The sequence below is a fragment of the Lonchura striata genome, chromosome 5 (genome assembly GCF_050655825.1).
Source record: "Lonchura striata isolate lonStrDom1 chromosome 5, ASM5065582v1, whole genome shotgun sequence".
In the NCBI taxonomy this organism is placed as follows: domain Eukaryota; kingdom Metazoa; phylum Chordata; class Aves; order Passeriformes; family Estrildidae; genus Lonchura; species Lonchura striata.
The window spans coordinates 51,777,543-51,792,294 of NC_140707.1; the positions used below are offsets into that span (position 1 = coordinate 51,777,543).

The 14,752-nt window shown below is 43.7% G+C and overlaps 1 protein-coding gene across 2 annotated transcripts in view; it reads right to left on the bottom strand.

The window, feature by feature from the left end:
• ANGEL1 (angel homolog 1) overlaps positions 1-13,893 on the bottom strand; it is a 110,114-nt gene extending 96,221 nt beyond the window's left edge. The window contains exons 1-2 of one of the 2 annotated variants that reach the window (XM_085582168.1): positions 10,913-13,893; positions 4,686-4,768 (exon numbers count right to left, since the gene is read on the bottom strand). The gene's annotated coding sequence lies outside the window, so the exon portion shown is untranslated. The remainder of the gene's footprint in view (positions 1-4,685; positions 4,769-10,912) is intronic. The other variant, XM_085582169.1, reaches the window with a different exon arrangement.
• Positions 13,894-14,752: the final 859 nt, after the last annotated feature.

Here is a 14,752-nt window from a genome sequence, read left to right on the forward strand (position 1 = left end):
ATGTCTGAGAGCACCGATGACTTGGCCTCAGAGACGGAAAGACAAGAGGAGATGCAGAGGATTTTAACAACAAAGTGTGTTTGTAGTTCCACTAGAGCTGAATCCAGGAAATTTCACTGTTCACAGCATGGACCATGACTGCTGCAGCCTGCTTTGGAGGCAGTGACCTCTGCCAAATGGTGACAGAACTCAGCTCCTAGTTCAGCTTAATCCTGACCTGCAGCTCCACCTTTTAGCCCCTGGCTTCCCAAATCGCTTTGACAAGACACTGAACTCCTGACCTACAGAATCCTCTTTTAGTCCAGTCTTTATCCCCCTCTGTCTCTATCATTTCATCACCCTGAGCTCTGCCAAAGCCTCTCACTCTGCATCTGTGACACCTTTCTTACTCCCATACTGAACATACTAGCAATGCCGTTCTCAACAATAAAGTCTTCTGCCCGACCCTTGCCAACACTCCTTGACCCTTACAGTACCGGTTTTGTTAGCCACACTGATGGGTTAAACTGAACCCCTCCCGATTTGTAGTGCTTCTGCTAGTACAATTCAGGGCTCAGCCTTCCTCCAGCTGTGTTGATGCACCTCCCTCTTAAGAGGCTCTCAGCGTACTTTATTCTTAATGGCTACAGCCTGCAAAGATGCTGAAACAGGAAGCCAAATGAATGCTGTGCAGCCTTGGGAATGCAAATTCCATGTGTTTGTGAAGTCAAAGCAAGCCATTTCCTTCCCCAGTCCCTCCTCCCTTCACAGGCGTGCAAGCCGCAGCTAATAGGAAAACACACAGGCACACACAAAGCTTTGTCCATGCTAATTGCCAGGAGCTGAGGCCCAGTCATCCTGTTGACTAATTTGTCAGCCGCTGCTGACTCAGCAATCTGGGGGGGCAGTTTCTCTCGAGCACTTAAGTGCATTGGGAAGTAAATGGCTCTTATTGTTCTTTCCTTCCCTTCACTTTGGTGTCTGTATTTGTGGACAATTCTTGCCCCGGGCTTGACCTTGGCTGCAGCAGTGACTGGAAGGCTGGGATCGCCACAGCTAGTGGGCCTCTCATTAAACCCTAATGGAAATAACAGACAAGAAAAGGGGGCAATGTGTAACCTCATCTGGAAATAGCATGTACTCTAGCAGGGCAAGACAGAGAGGAGTGAGGAAAGAGCTGACCTGAATTCTGTGCCTTGCATGAGTTAAAAACAAGTGAGATCAACAAACTGGGCTGTCTGGAACAAACATGCCTAAAACAGCCTGAAACATGCAGGACTTCCTCACTGTTTCCTCTGCCCTTTGCTTGAACAACAGATCTAGGAATAAGCCCAGGCAAAAGTCCTCAGGCCAAAGGGAGGAACTGCTGGTGGTGAACTGCAGATGACACAGGAAGAGGCAGAGGCATCCTTGGGCTGATGCTGCAGGCAGGACAGACACCTGCAGCCAATCCATGCAGCAGTGTGCAGTTCTGAACAGCCATACACAAGGGCCATCCCATATCCTGGCTGTGTAAGGGCTTGTTTGCCAAAAAGCTTACTGGAAATTGAGAGACAAAGTAGAGGAGGAGACAGAAAACAAAGTCCTGTGGAATTCCCTTTAACCCAGACTATTCATGGAAATCAGTGCCCCAAAGTGCACAGGTAGGACAGCCCATAGGCACACCTACCCCAATGCACAGTGGCCATGAACATGTATTTGTCCCACAGCTGCTTAAGCCCATGAAGACTTTGAAAGTGCATAAACCTATATGGAAGGAGAAACACTACCACACACTAAACAGGTGTCTTGTATGCACCCATTAATTTGTACATGAGGCTTTTGTTTGGGCACACCCCTGGTGTACCCCTGTCCTGAGCATATCCACAAGCCCAGCTCTGCCCACGACTCTGTCCATCCAGTCTGTCCCTGACCAAGCAGCTCTGTCAGTACTGTGAAACCTTGACTTAGCCGATAGCAGCAGAGTCAAATCCTCTCTTGGAGACTGGCAAGCAGAGAGCATTTCTGCAGTCACTGTGGAGGAAGTGCTGTGAATGCATAATACTTGTTGGCAGAACAGTACAGACAGAGATTCTGTTGGAGTTTCATCTGGAGGCGATTAAATAATTCATTATCAATAATACTGAGAATTTTGGCAATATTTTCACTGAACAAATATTCACAAATACGTTTCCATTATTTAGCTAGCTTTGGCTCTGTCACATTCCATTTAATATGCAGTTCTACCAGACTTAGTTTCCAGGTAGGAAAATAAGCTGGAGCCTGTAAGATGCATGGATCCCAGTAAGTTTCAGCCAGTTTTGCAATCAGCAGGTGGCATTTATCTAATTGTCTCTTTGTGAGAAAAGGCTTTGCTATGCAATATTTTCTTTATCAGTCTGGGAATCCCAAAAGTGTTTATTAAGAGGCTTTGGCATTTATAGTATGTACATCTTCTGTCTGCATTTTCTTTAAATTCTTTTGTTTGTGAATTCTCAGAAATACCAGGTTTGCTGTTTTTCACTTTGACCTATATGCCCTATTTATTGTACTTTAAAGAAATTATTCTTCCTTTGGAGAGTATTCTGCATTTCAGTAAGATGAGTAGGTCCTCTGAAGGTAACAGGCATGTTTTTTTCAGGGTCACTGTTTTGAGAAAACCTTAGAAAACAACCTTCTTCTATCTTTCTCTGGCTGCCAAACCAGATATTAAACAAATCTCTGCAGGTTTATCCTGTGAGTTTTTTCCTAAACATCCTCAGTATAGTCTGCCTCTGTTCCTAACTTGCAGGAGTCTAGATCATTGTTAGTCTGTTAAAGAATTTGCTTTTATTCCAGGCTTTCTGAATTTTACTTTTCCCATCTCTTTCTGTCCACCTCAGTTTAGTTACAAATCTCTCTCCTCCTGGGAATTTCCATGCTCTGCTAGTGAGTCTGCATCCTTTTATATGGCTCATAAAGAGCTCATGGACTCCTGGGAGGTTCAGAAGACTATAATGAATAACTCAAAAATATAATCATTCCACAATGTAGAAATACGGAGTGGCTCTAATTTCTATTGAGGACAAATCATACAAATGTGGCACTTTTAAGCCAAACCCATTTTAAAACAGAATATTCCAACAATCACTGGAAGACTTTTCAGAGATAAAAAACTTCTCACTGTCCAGACATCACCTTTATTAAATGCCTCATCTAATTCACTGGAATCATTCCATATTAGGCATAATACCAAACACTAAAATATATCAGGTAGAGAGAAAGATGAGAGTGATGAGAGTAATGAAGTTGGGACTTGAATTGTCACAGAAAATTACTTCATAATGTTAAATTGGACTCATGGTCACAGTCCCATAAAAGTAGGTATTTATCACAGAAAGAGACAGATCCTTATTCTTGGCTGTACTCTATGTATATATTAAGTTCAAGGACAGAGGTGATCTTAAACCACCCTTGGTGTCACCAGTCATAAATGCTGGGTTCTCTGAGGTATATTAGAGCAAGCAAATGAGTCTTACTAAAGGGGTTTGATTTTTTGCTAGATATTGCAAATCAGTCACAGGCATAAAGTCAAGAACCTTTACTGTGAATGGGTCCACAAAGCCTGGCAGTAAAATGTGCCACAGTACTTCTTTCTGTCTGGAGAAGTGAGACCCTCCAGCAGTCTAGGACCTACACTAGAGCCCCATTTATTCACCAGCACCACACTGCAACCTACACCTCTTCACCAGCTTCACAGTATGAAAGCAAAAAGCTCTTTGGACTTCTTTGTAAAACAAGAGTTAGAGCGGACTAGGCCTGTACTATCTTTTATTCTTACTGCAAAGTGTTTTCCAAAAAAATTTAGCTTTTCTTTTCTTTCCTGAGAATGAGGATGTTTCTTCAATGTATGAAGAACTCATGGAAAAGGAAAATGGTGCCCTTTTATTTTAATGGGGGTATTTTATCTATGAGAGAAAATAGTTTCTTCACCAATCAGCTTCTTAAGTGAAAATTATGATTTCTATAAAAAAAGTGAGGCCCAATGGAAAGCAATTAAAACATGATCCTGAAATGCTACAGTCCGTTTCTGTTTCCCCTTTTCCCTTTTGCTTCCTTTTTCTTCCTTTTTCCTCTGCCTCCTAGTCCTGCACTCTACCTTCTCTGCAGCAGGAATCAATGATTTCAGTAACACAAGTTTAAGTACTGAAGATATCTGTAAAAGCTGGGTTGTTTGGAGCCAGGGCTCTATACCTCACACTGTGCTTCTATTTTAGTTACTGTTGACATAGCCTTCAATCACAGCATGGTATTAAGTACACAGGTTACCAGACAATTTTGTCCCCTCAATATAAAACTGCATCACTGTGTTCCCATCCTTTTTCTTCCACTTCAGTCAGCTGCAGCTTTTCCCTCCTCCTATTTCCAGTTGTGATAGCTTATGCCAAGAACATTGCCCCATCCCCATCCCCATCCCCATCCTCCCAGCCCCAGCCCTCACCCTTGAGGAATTAATTGTATTCATAGATCCCATTCTACTCTGACTGAATAAAATAAAAGGTTTACAAAACCCAGTTCTGCTGCTGTTGCCGTGGTATCTAGGAAAGTCTTGAGAAGCACAGGCAATAGCAAATCAGGCCTACCTTTGCATAAGGGACTTCTCTGAAGAAGGGATAGGTGCCAGTGCAACCCCTGTGGTTTTAGGAAACAAGTAAGCAGCTTCTCATGAAAGGAAACAAGAAGTTTACCTGAAAAGTGCATTGGTCATCTTTCCAGTACCTTGGCTGGAACAGGGAATCTCTCAGTCTCTCCTGCCACATCCCAATGGGGCCTAGATGAATTACAAAAGAGCAATAGTGTACTTCTCCTTTGGGTGATTATGCTTTGGTAGTGCAATGCTGGGGAAGGCTGAAGGGACAGCAGGGAGTTCCCATGTATCTTTACTTCTGGGTGACAGTACAGAAAGCATGACAGCCAGGCTACACTGTAGAACTGACTCATTTGTTCTACACCACCAACCATCAGCATTTTGGAGGGACTTGTCTAGCAATATTAGCAACATAAAAACATGGGCTAAATTGGTCCTTAAGCCTCTTCCCCCATCAGTATTTTCTGAGGGATAGATTTTTTTACCCTAATTTTATCTTCCTCTCTTGCTGCCCTCACTGTGTTCCCATGTGGCCTGATCTCTGTGGAGCTTGGACAGCTCCCTCTGCCTCCAGTTTGACACCTGGGGTGAGCAACACCAACCTCCATTCCAGAGAGATAGGCTTGTGGGAGTGATGTTTGGTGAATTCATGCCTATAAGCACTTTGAGGCCTCTTAGAGTCTCACTATAGAAAACTACTATTTTTGTTTGTTGCTGTCTCTCCCATAGGCGACTTCTTGGGCTCAGATCCACATGATGCCCTACCTAAAGCTCTCGTGCCCTTTATACAGGGACATGACAGTTCCTGAGCAGAGCCTCCTTCACACAGGTTATTTCTGTATCAGAGTTGCTGCACACTAGGCTGCCTAAATCCTGTGCAATCCAGGAAGAGGTGATTCCTCCTCTGCCTGCCCTGCTCACAGCACATTGTCACCTACTCTGTGAGCCAGGCCACATGCTCTGCTGTAGCTTTGCTTTTACTTGGGGAATTACATGCTAAAATGGTGCTTCCTTCCCATCCCCCACATCTCCAGTCACAAAACAAGCAAATGCTTGTGAGCTAATCCTGTGCAGAGACTTTATTAAATAAACACAACTGGTATTGTGACTTGTTTGTTTGGGGTTGCTTTTTTTTTGTTTTGTTTTGCATTTGCTATCTTTGGAAAGCTAATCCTCTGGAGTCCACCCAGCGATTTCAGTCACCTCCAAATAACACTTAGTAATAATCTTAATAAATCCATCTCCTAAGCAGCAGTCACTACTGCCTGGCACTGATTTACACAGAACACCTCAGAAGCTCTGCTTCAGCTGACGCCCTTGTTTATCTTGATCGTAGGTGAAATGGAGCACTTGCTCCATACATTCTCAAACCTCCTCAAATGGCTCTTTTGGGCACTGTGACTGCACATATCAATGAAGAGGAAGGCAGTCAGGAGGATGTGACTTGCAGGCTTCCTCTTTTCCTTCACCCTGCTCCAAGCCAGCTCCTAAGCACTTCTCCCTAGATTGTTTATATTTGTCTTAAGAGAGACATATAAAATGTATGTATAGCCATAAAGAGATAAATGTGTGATTTCTAGGGAAAAAATAAAGCTCATCATCAAAATAATGGTCCTAATCAATGCAGGGAAATCTTGGGACTTATTCTTCACACTTTTGGTGGCTGGTCTAAGTACTCATGGCAAGAGACAGGATGTCAGGACATAGACATTCTATTCTCATCTACTTACTTAGCTTTGTGAAGTTGAGACAAGTAATAAAAGCAGAGGTCCATCAGGCATCATAAGCACTGCATGTGTCTCAGTTCAAGCTGCAAACCTAACTCTTCCTAGGTTCCACAGCCTAATTTAGGGTCCCTGAAAACTGCAGTGCTCCTGTTTTTAACATTGTCTTTCCCCTGGTACTTGTAGACCTTCATGCCTTCTATGATGATCTCATGCTGAACATTTCCTCCATTTTCCTCCTCAAGAACTTCAGACTGGCACACAAATTCACACAAAGACTCCTTCAGTAAGTCTCCATTTCCTTCAAAACAACTCTATAAGAGCCACTGCACTGCTTAAGTATTATTAATTCCTGGTGGTCCTGATGGGAAAATTAAAGATCCGTGTGAAATGACTAGCTTATAGCAGTGGCACATCAGGTACCAAGGTAGAAAGAAGACTGGAGATTTCTTGCATTCAGATCCTCAGTCTACACAGCCAGACCTTTTGAAGTTCTTAGTTTAATGATTTAATCACAGCTTATTATATGCTCTGAAATATCTGGATGACAGACATTATGCATATTACCACTTTAACTTGTCTGTATGCCTCCTTTAGAGTGGCTGACACTACAGGCAGCTTCCTTATTATACCACCAGTGAAATCCAATGCTTGCTACAGTCTGGCTCCACTTTTTCTGACTGGTTTTCAGTATTCTGTGTTTCACAGGGAGAAGAAAGCTCTTGGGAAAGATGCCAGGGTCTTGGCTTTGATTACACTAATTGAGAAGTGAGGCAGTTCCAAACCTCCAGCAGCAGAAACTGAGAGAGAATTTTGTAGCACTGATGCCCTATATTACTGGAACTGGCACAGGCAAGGCTGGGTAGAAAGAGAGAATCCTATTTCTAATACAAGCTCATCCTTACTTACCACCATCTCTTCAGTGTCAAGGCAAAGTTAAGCCAAACACTAAGAGAATTAAGGGGTTTGCAGTTTTTATCCTACATTAACCATTTGGCCTCACCCCTCCAACCACCCTCTAAGGATTTTATCAGCTAAATCTTCTTCCAAGACCCCTTTGAACCATTGGGGAACTACAGATTTTAGAGAGTTGATTTTTGTTCAGCTTCTGTGTGTTGTGCTCTCTGAGATTCTGAGTGCCATAAGCAGAGGCCATGTTAAGGGGAGAGATACCAAACCAAAATGTATACAGGAATTTGCTGTGTTAAGGACTACTATGAGTTGTTTAAAAAAAAAAAAAAAGATTACTGTACAAGAAACATGCCATGAAGAAGGGACTGGTTGTACAGGCAGGATAGATAACATTTAAAGCATTTGTTATGGGAACAGGAGTTTGCAGTGTGATGAGGAAAAAGGGAGAGAAAATACATGACTGGGAAGATAAGACAGAAGACTGTAGACAAAAGAGAAAGAAAGGAAAATAAATAGTCTCATTTTCTTTTTCATTCAGATTTCTCAATTGTGAAGCACTTTCTTGACAAAGACATAAACAAAATGCAAGCTATCCCTACATTTATTTTCCCCTTAGTGTATAGCACAGGAAAACTCTGTGCACAGAAAATAAATGCAATTTCGACATTTAAAATGAAAAAGACTGAGCAATGCAGACACAGAATGACAGAAAAATATGGAGATGCACAGATACATATGGGCATAGAGCCACAGATACAGAGCACCCAGAGACATGAGAAAGAAACAACATGATACTCATGTGCATGCAACAGACCCCCCCCAACACACATCCTGAATAAAAGCAATAAAATGCTTCTAATTACTAGAATTTTGCACTACCAGACCGGCTTCACTATTAAGCAAACAAGAAGCTTTTCTTGTCAGAGCTGCACTCCCTGTGTCTGCCAGCCCGGCATGGCAGCATGCAAATCCTGCCGCATGCTCTCCCTCTTCCACCAGCCTGGAGTGCAGACACCCAGCTCAGCCAAGGACTCTTTCTGCTGTCAGAACTTTTTATGTGGTATTAAAAAACTCAGCAAGTTTCAGATGGCTAAAACACTGAAATCACTGCCTCTGACTAATCTTAATTTTCTCTTTAAGCTGCCCTTCCCCCGCCCCACCTCTTTCTGACTGCATGCTGATTACATGCAGCAGTTCCAGGCACAAAAGCGAACTGGATTTTAGCTATGTGTACATGACTGTACAATCTCCCGACCGGACCAGCATGTGCTTTTCTTGATGACAATACTGAGACAGATCCCGAGTGTTGGGTGGCAAAAGCTGCAGCCAGTTTCCCATAATTCTATTTCTGGTGCAATGCAAGTGCATGAGCACGGGGCTAGATGTATATTTAACTCCACATGCTTTAATCCAAAGAGGTCAGGAAACAGGAGCATGAATGCTCTTGTTGCGGCAGATGGGAATGTGTTGGATTGCCCACATTGTCAGGCAAGGGGCCCTGGGCCTGGAGGTAGTGCTGACATCATTGTCTCTCCCTGGGTTTTGCCTGGAGCTCCAGACACAGAGAGCTGTGCAGACAGTAACCCTTTCCTGCCTGAGCTCCCATCTAGCACGCTCTGCAACAATCGCCTGTTTGTCACTGTATCCACAGTCGCAGCCAAGGCAGCCTTCAAAGAAAATTGCTTTGGGCCTGCTACAGCTCTGGTATTTCCCTTCCAAAAGAAATAAATTGTATCAACTCTTCGGGGAGAAGGTTAAACTTAATGGGAATGTGTCACCTTGGCTGTGGAAAAACACAAGCCCCCAAAGAAAGCCTTGGCATTTATCATCATTCAAGTACACAGATAGGAGTGCGCAAGGACACAAACCTTCTGCTATAAACATCCGAACCTAAGTAAATTTAGGAACTACATAAAAACTTGACATTTAAATACCCTTGACTTAAGGCAATCATATAAAATCAGGAAAAGGAACAAGCTCCAGCCTCTGTTTATCCAGTTCTTCTAGTGGTTTTCAGACATTCAGGAGATAGCTGAGGCTCAACTAGTCCAGCTATCACTTTGCTCTGCCTCACAGACACTCCTGTTTCTGATCTCATGCTCCCATTTCTCCACCCACACAATGTGTCCCTGACACCTCAGCAGGTACCCCACAATGTCAACAGCTCCCAGGGGACTCAGTACAACAGGGGATCAAGTGTTAGGTCTGCAGAGAGGCTCTGGCAATGTCAAAGGAGTATGCAAATAAATCCTATAAATCAAAAAAGAGCACACACATATATATCACTGTGCTTCCATGCATTGCTCCATAGCTTTTAAGCTCTCTTACAGTTTATCTTCACCATCCAGAATGATGTAACAGCAATTTGGAGAATGTGAAACAGCAACACCCAATCAGTAGCTATTGGGAATCTTTGAAAGTACCTTTCCTTGTATATAATTTTCTTCTCCGTGGTGGCATGGAAACAAGCCATGGAAAAAAAAAAAAATTTGCAGGAAAACAATTTCATTTTGTGTTTGCACTTTTCCACAGACAGCAATCCCCTTATAATTTGGGGTCATTTTCTCTTGCATGTTCCTTTTTACTCTAGCAACATTAAAAAAAATTCTTAAAAAATACTTACTCACTGTTCAAATAACAGAGAAGGACTAACTCCCCTTGCCTCTCTAATGCCACAGAATCCCACAAAGCACACTGACCTCTCCTTCACTCCCCCTGCTCTGCCCAGGGATTACAGCAGTCTCAATACAGGCTTGTCCATGCATGGGCTGTGATTCCCAACCACTGCATGATCTTTTATGAATGTAATTTCAGCCTTATCCACATTTCCTGACTTCTTTGTATTCCCATCAGACTTTTGATGTAAAAATAACCAACATTGTTAACACTTCAGAGCAGGAATTTTGCATTTTTGCCTATGTGTAAATGACCCTGCAGCAATACTGTGTCATAAAAGAAAAAAACGATTTGGTGGTGTGTTTCTGTGCATGCATTGAACTGCAGAGGGGAGTATGAGAAAGAAGACAGCAGTGGTTTGGAACAAAACATATTTAGGTTCTTGTATCAGGGTTTGTGAAACTGAAAAATGAGACAAGTCTTCAGTCTCACCTGCAGCTTCTCTGCAGTATAAATTAACCCTTGCTTGAACACAGGGCTATGAATTTACTTCTGACACACACATAATCGTCAGCTTTATGTGGGAAAAAAAAGGCAAAGGCTGCTACCTGCTCTCTGGGCAGCATTGCTGCTGTCGCTGTGGCAAAAAACCCCACTGTTCAGACATAGTACCTCGCTTCAGCTCCAATTCTACTGGAATCCACATGAGCCCATAGGTAGGTCAGAATTAGAGGAGGAAAAAAGTGGGGGCCGCTTTCTGCCCCGGTTCTCCTAAACTGCAGATAACCATTGATCGTCCACATTCAGTGCCTCAGGCAATGAAGTAGAAGACGTGAGGAGATGTTTAAAGTGCCTGGACTGCAAAGAAGTGCGAGGCAGAAAGGAAGTGTTAAACTTGCACTCATCGTCTGACTAGACAAGTCTCCATTAGACGGCATTGGCAAAGCCTTGTAAACATTAGGGATCCCCTGCTAGCTACCAAAAACCCCCACAAAATTCTGTGGCGAGTATGAGCTCAAAGCCTTCCTTTCTAAGGTGCTGTCTTAAATAAGTTGACAAGTACCACTCCACAAACCTTGCATTTGGACTGCAGAGCGGGCCAGCCTTGTTCAGTTGCCTTTCAGTTCCTTCATCTGGCGCCAGTTTAACCCGTCCCGCGGGCTCATGGCCGAGGCTGTGCGCCACACAGCCCCGGTGAGTCAGCAGTCCCGAAAACATCCATCCTGCTGCCAGCGGCGGCCTGCTCTGCACTTCGGGAACAGGAGAAACCCGCCATTCCCGCAGAGTGCATGTGCACATGCCTGGGGCCGCGCTGGGCGGGTAATTTGCCTCAATGTACATGGGTGCGGGTTTGTCGTGTGTGAACTTACACGCATGAGAGAGGAGTTTCGGCTGAGATCACCAGAGGGTTTTGGGGGTTTTTTTCCTGCTAGGAAAGGGTTAACCGGAGTGCCCTTGCTGAGCTCCGAGTCTCCTTGCATTCCAGGGTAAATGGTGTTTTGCAGAGCTCGGTTACCTATGGCAACAGCGGAGAGCAATACTGCAGGCGATCTTCTGAATCACAGGATTTACAGCCCGAATGTTTATTCTGCAGAGAAACACTTCCAGCCCTGCTTCTGATGTGAGGTGGGAACCGCGAGAGGGCTTTACAGAGCCATTTAAAGGGCAATGTGAGCTGGAAGCGAGGCATTTTTAATCAAAGGCCAGGTTCAAAAAAGAAAAACATAGAATCAGAGGAGTCTCCAGGATGAGCTCCAGTGTCACCAAGATCCTGCAGTCACACGCGCCGCCATTGATAACCTCCTCACAGCTTCGTGGCTGCTCTCCGAATTTCTCGCCAGTGCCTCAGCCCATGCACAGCCACCCTGGGCAAATCGGCAGCGCTCAGCCAGCACGGCCGGAGCCAGAGCGGGCTCTCCGGGGCCTTGGAGGCACCGTGCTCCCACTGGAGCAGTACCTGGGCTGGGCACTGCCCAAAAGAGCGCCCAAAAGCATCTGCTTTCATTCTGTGCACTTACTACTGACTTACTGACCACTGCATGGGCGGTTTTCCTTATGGCTTGAGAAACATTTGGAAAACTGGAGAGAGTATTTTGAGCCTGTTAAGAATTAAGCATTTTTATGACAACATTTGAAAAACAAGACTACAAAATACATACTTTTACATATAATTTTGAAGTGCCACAGGCTTCACTGAACTAACTGCATTTCACTTCATCCCTTCTGAGAAAATAAGCAGTTCCAGGCCTGGCTAAGCTGTGGTGGGAAGTCATCTGGGAATTCAGGAAGCTAACGGCACAAGCCAAGGCGCTGTGGTTGAATGCTTGAAGCAAAGATTCATTCCACCTAACTCTAACCCTCGGAAAGTCCAGAATCTGGTTTCGGCAGTCTCTGTAGTAAGCAGAGATAAATTCAGTTGCTCAAAGACAACTCATCACACCTAAAACAAATACCTGTGTGGCTAAGTGTATGCTTGCAGGTGCATCTTGCAAGTACTGGAGACAGTAATGCAATCTTGGTAAAATCAGGGCAGGTCACTGTAAACACAGATAGACACATTAGACTGAACCCATATGGAAACATCCAATTTATGCTCTTCTTTCTGGAACCTGAATGTTCCCATATGTTACTACTTTTTTCCTAAGAAATTTGCCATATATGCTACATATTAATCAAGCTATCTCAAAGTTTGAGAGGAAAACATTATCCTAGCTAAATGAGGAGATGGGTGTTTTGCAGGAATCTGCTGCTCATTTTTGAAAGCATGGACACAGGTCATTCCAAGCTGTACTTGCTGTAACCAAGGAGGAATTTGCCTTGCTGATAAATATTTAACAGTCACAAAGGACTTAATCTGCTAGTCCTTGTATGGACACTTTCCATGGGTTCAGAGCAGTACACACCAGTTTTCAGGGTTGAAGTTCCAAGTATACTTTTTTTTCAAGAAGGGAAAGGAAAATCAAAAGTAAGATACAAAACAGTTGAATCACAGGGCTTCTGTGCGAGTCCTAAGAATTCAGAAATAGGCTTATGTGTTTAACTCAGATTTTTGTTCCATTTAGCTAAAAAGAAAACATTTACTTCATCTTACTATTTTTCTTCCCTCAATTTAGAAGAGAAAACAGAATCTGAATTTATTGATCCATTGAAATTTATTTGGGATATTGTTTTGCAGGCTGAACTAAGATAAACAGTAATTCATAATATATGTAGCAAATTATCATGCAAATTACAGAAAAAGAGAGTAGAAAAGAGTGAGAGGACAAATTCATCCCTTAGATGGAAACTGAATGGGTCTTTAAAATAGGAGAACTAGAGGGGAATCTGCTGCCTATCTGTACATTGCTTTCTCAGTGTACACATCTATTGTATACAAACATTAAATACAAAATTAAAACTTGAGTTCAGTTTGCCTATTCATAATTCCCAGGTTCATCTTTTTTGTTTGTTTGTGGCTTGTATTTAAGCTTTCGTTACAGCAGGGAGATCTAAAGGGCTACAGCCTTTGTATTGTGCAGTGAAATCACTCAAACTTCAGATGATCTTGGTCAGATGGAGGCACGGGTGTTTCTTTTTCCCTACAAATCAATCCTGGAATTTGCCTTGCAGCTGGCTGAGGTTGTAAGATTTTAGAAAAACAACTGGCAATTCTGCTAGCAGGAGGAATTTTGCGTGGTTAAAGAATGGAGTTAAAGCAATCTTTCCTGCAAAAGCATGTGTGCGTGCTTGTATTAGTTTCTCATTCTCCACCATTTCCTGAAAACAGGGCTTGGGGAAAAAAAGCACATAGACACATAACATTTTTCCATTAGCAGAGCAAGCGGGGGAAGGTAATGGTTTGGGGGGAGGGGGTGGTAATCAGAGATCTGCTTAGTCTTCATAGAAAGAAAAATGCCTGGGCTCCTGCTTTGCCATAAATTGCATCTGGTGGTTGGAGCTACAGCAAGTTATTAAAGTGACTGCATTAAAGTCATAATTCAGCAGGTCAGCAGCACGGTCTGCAACCCCTCCTCCATCACTCCTCCCAGCCCTGTTTGCTGAAGGGACCGAACACCCGTTGCCTGAATCAGCTCGTGCTGCTGCACTTGGTGGCTTTTTCCCTGGGAGGGGAAGCAGAGGGGAGAAAAAGAAGGCGAGCTTGTGCTACTGAGTTATTCTGCTTTGCAGGGCCAAGTGGAAATGGTGCTGCACACCCAGGCCTCGGCAATACAGGAAAAATCTCACTTCCCAAATGTAGCTTTCCCCCCACAGCAGCAGGGTGACTCCCTGTCTCCAGGCCTCTTGTTCTCGGTAAATTGTTTCCCCAGATTACTCGCTGGGCTGCGAGAGGTGGAGGAGGGGATGAAATCAAGATGCCAGCATACCTCAGGGTCGGGGTTGAAGGCAGAGGAATATATGTTGCTTGTGCCCGATCAGATGGAGGGATGAGAACAAAAACAACATCCCACAAACCTCAAGATGGATGCCGGAGCAGGGGCTGTAAACAGCCAGCTTAGCGGAAGGCGCTCACTGTCGAGGTCAGATGCTGGCTCAGAGGAGGCAACATTTGTCTCACATTTTGTCTTATTATACTTGAGCTGCTCCCTGCCTCCCTGCTACGATGAAAGCTGCCTTCAGATAATAGCTTCCATTTTGTTTTCTTCAATGAAAAATCAGGCACATACTACATTAGAACAAAAAGGTTCAGCTGTCTCCAGTAGCTCTTCTGATAACACAGTGCACATGTGACTAAAAAGAGACTTGTAGGGAAAACCCCAATGAACCCCAAACTAAAGGGAAAGCAGATTTTCATCTCAACCTCCCAGTCTAAAACCCATGATTTATTAGAAAACGTATTTTATAAAAGTGAATCACCTTGCAAGGATCTTATTAAACATCTTCAAATGCAGAAGGTCATCACGACTAGGGCTGGGTC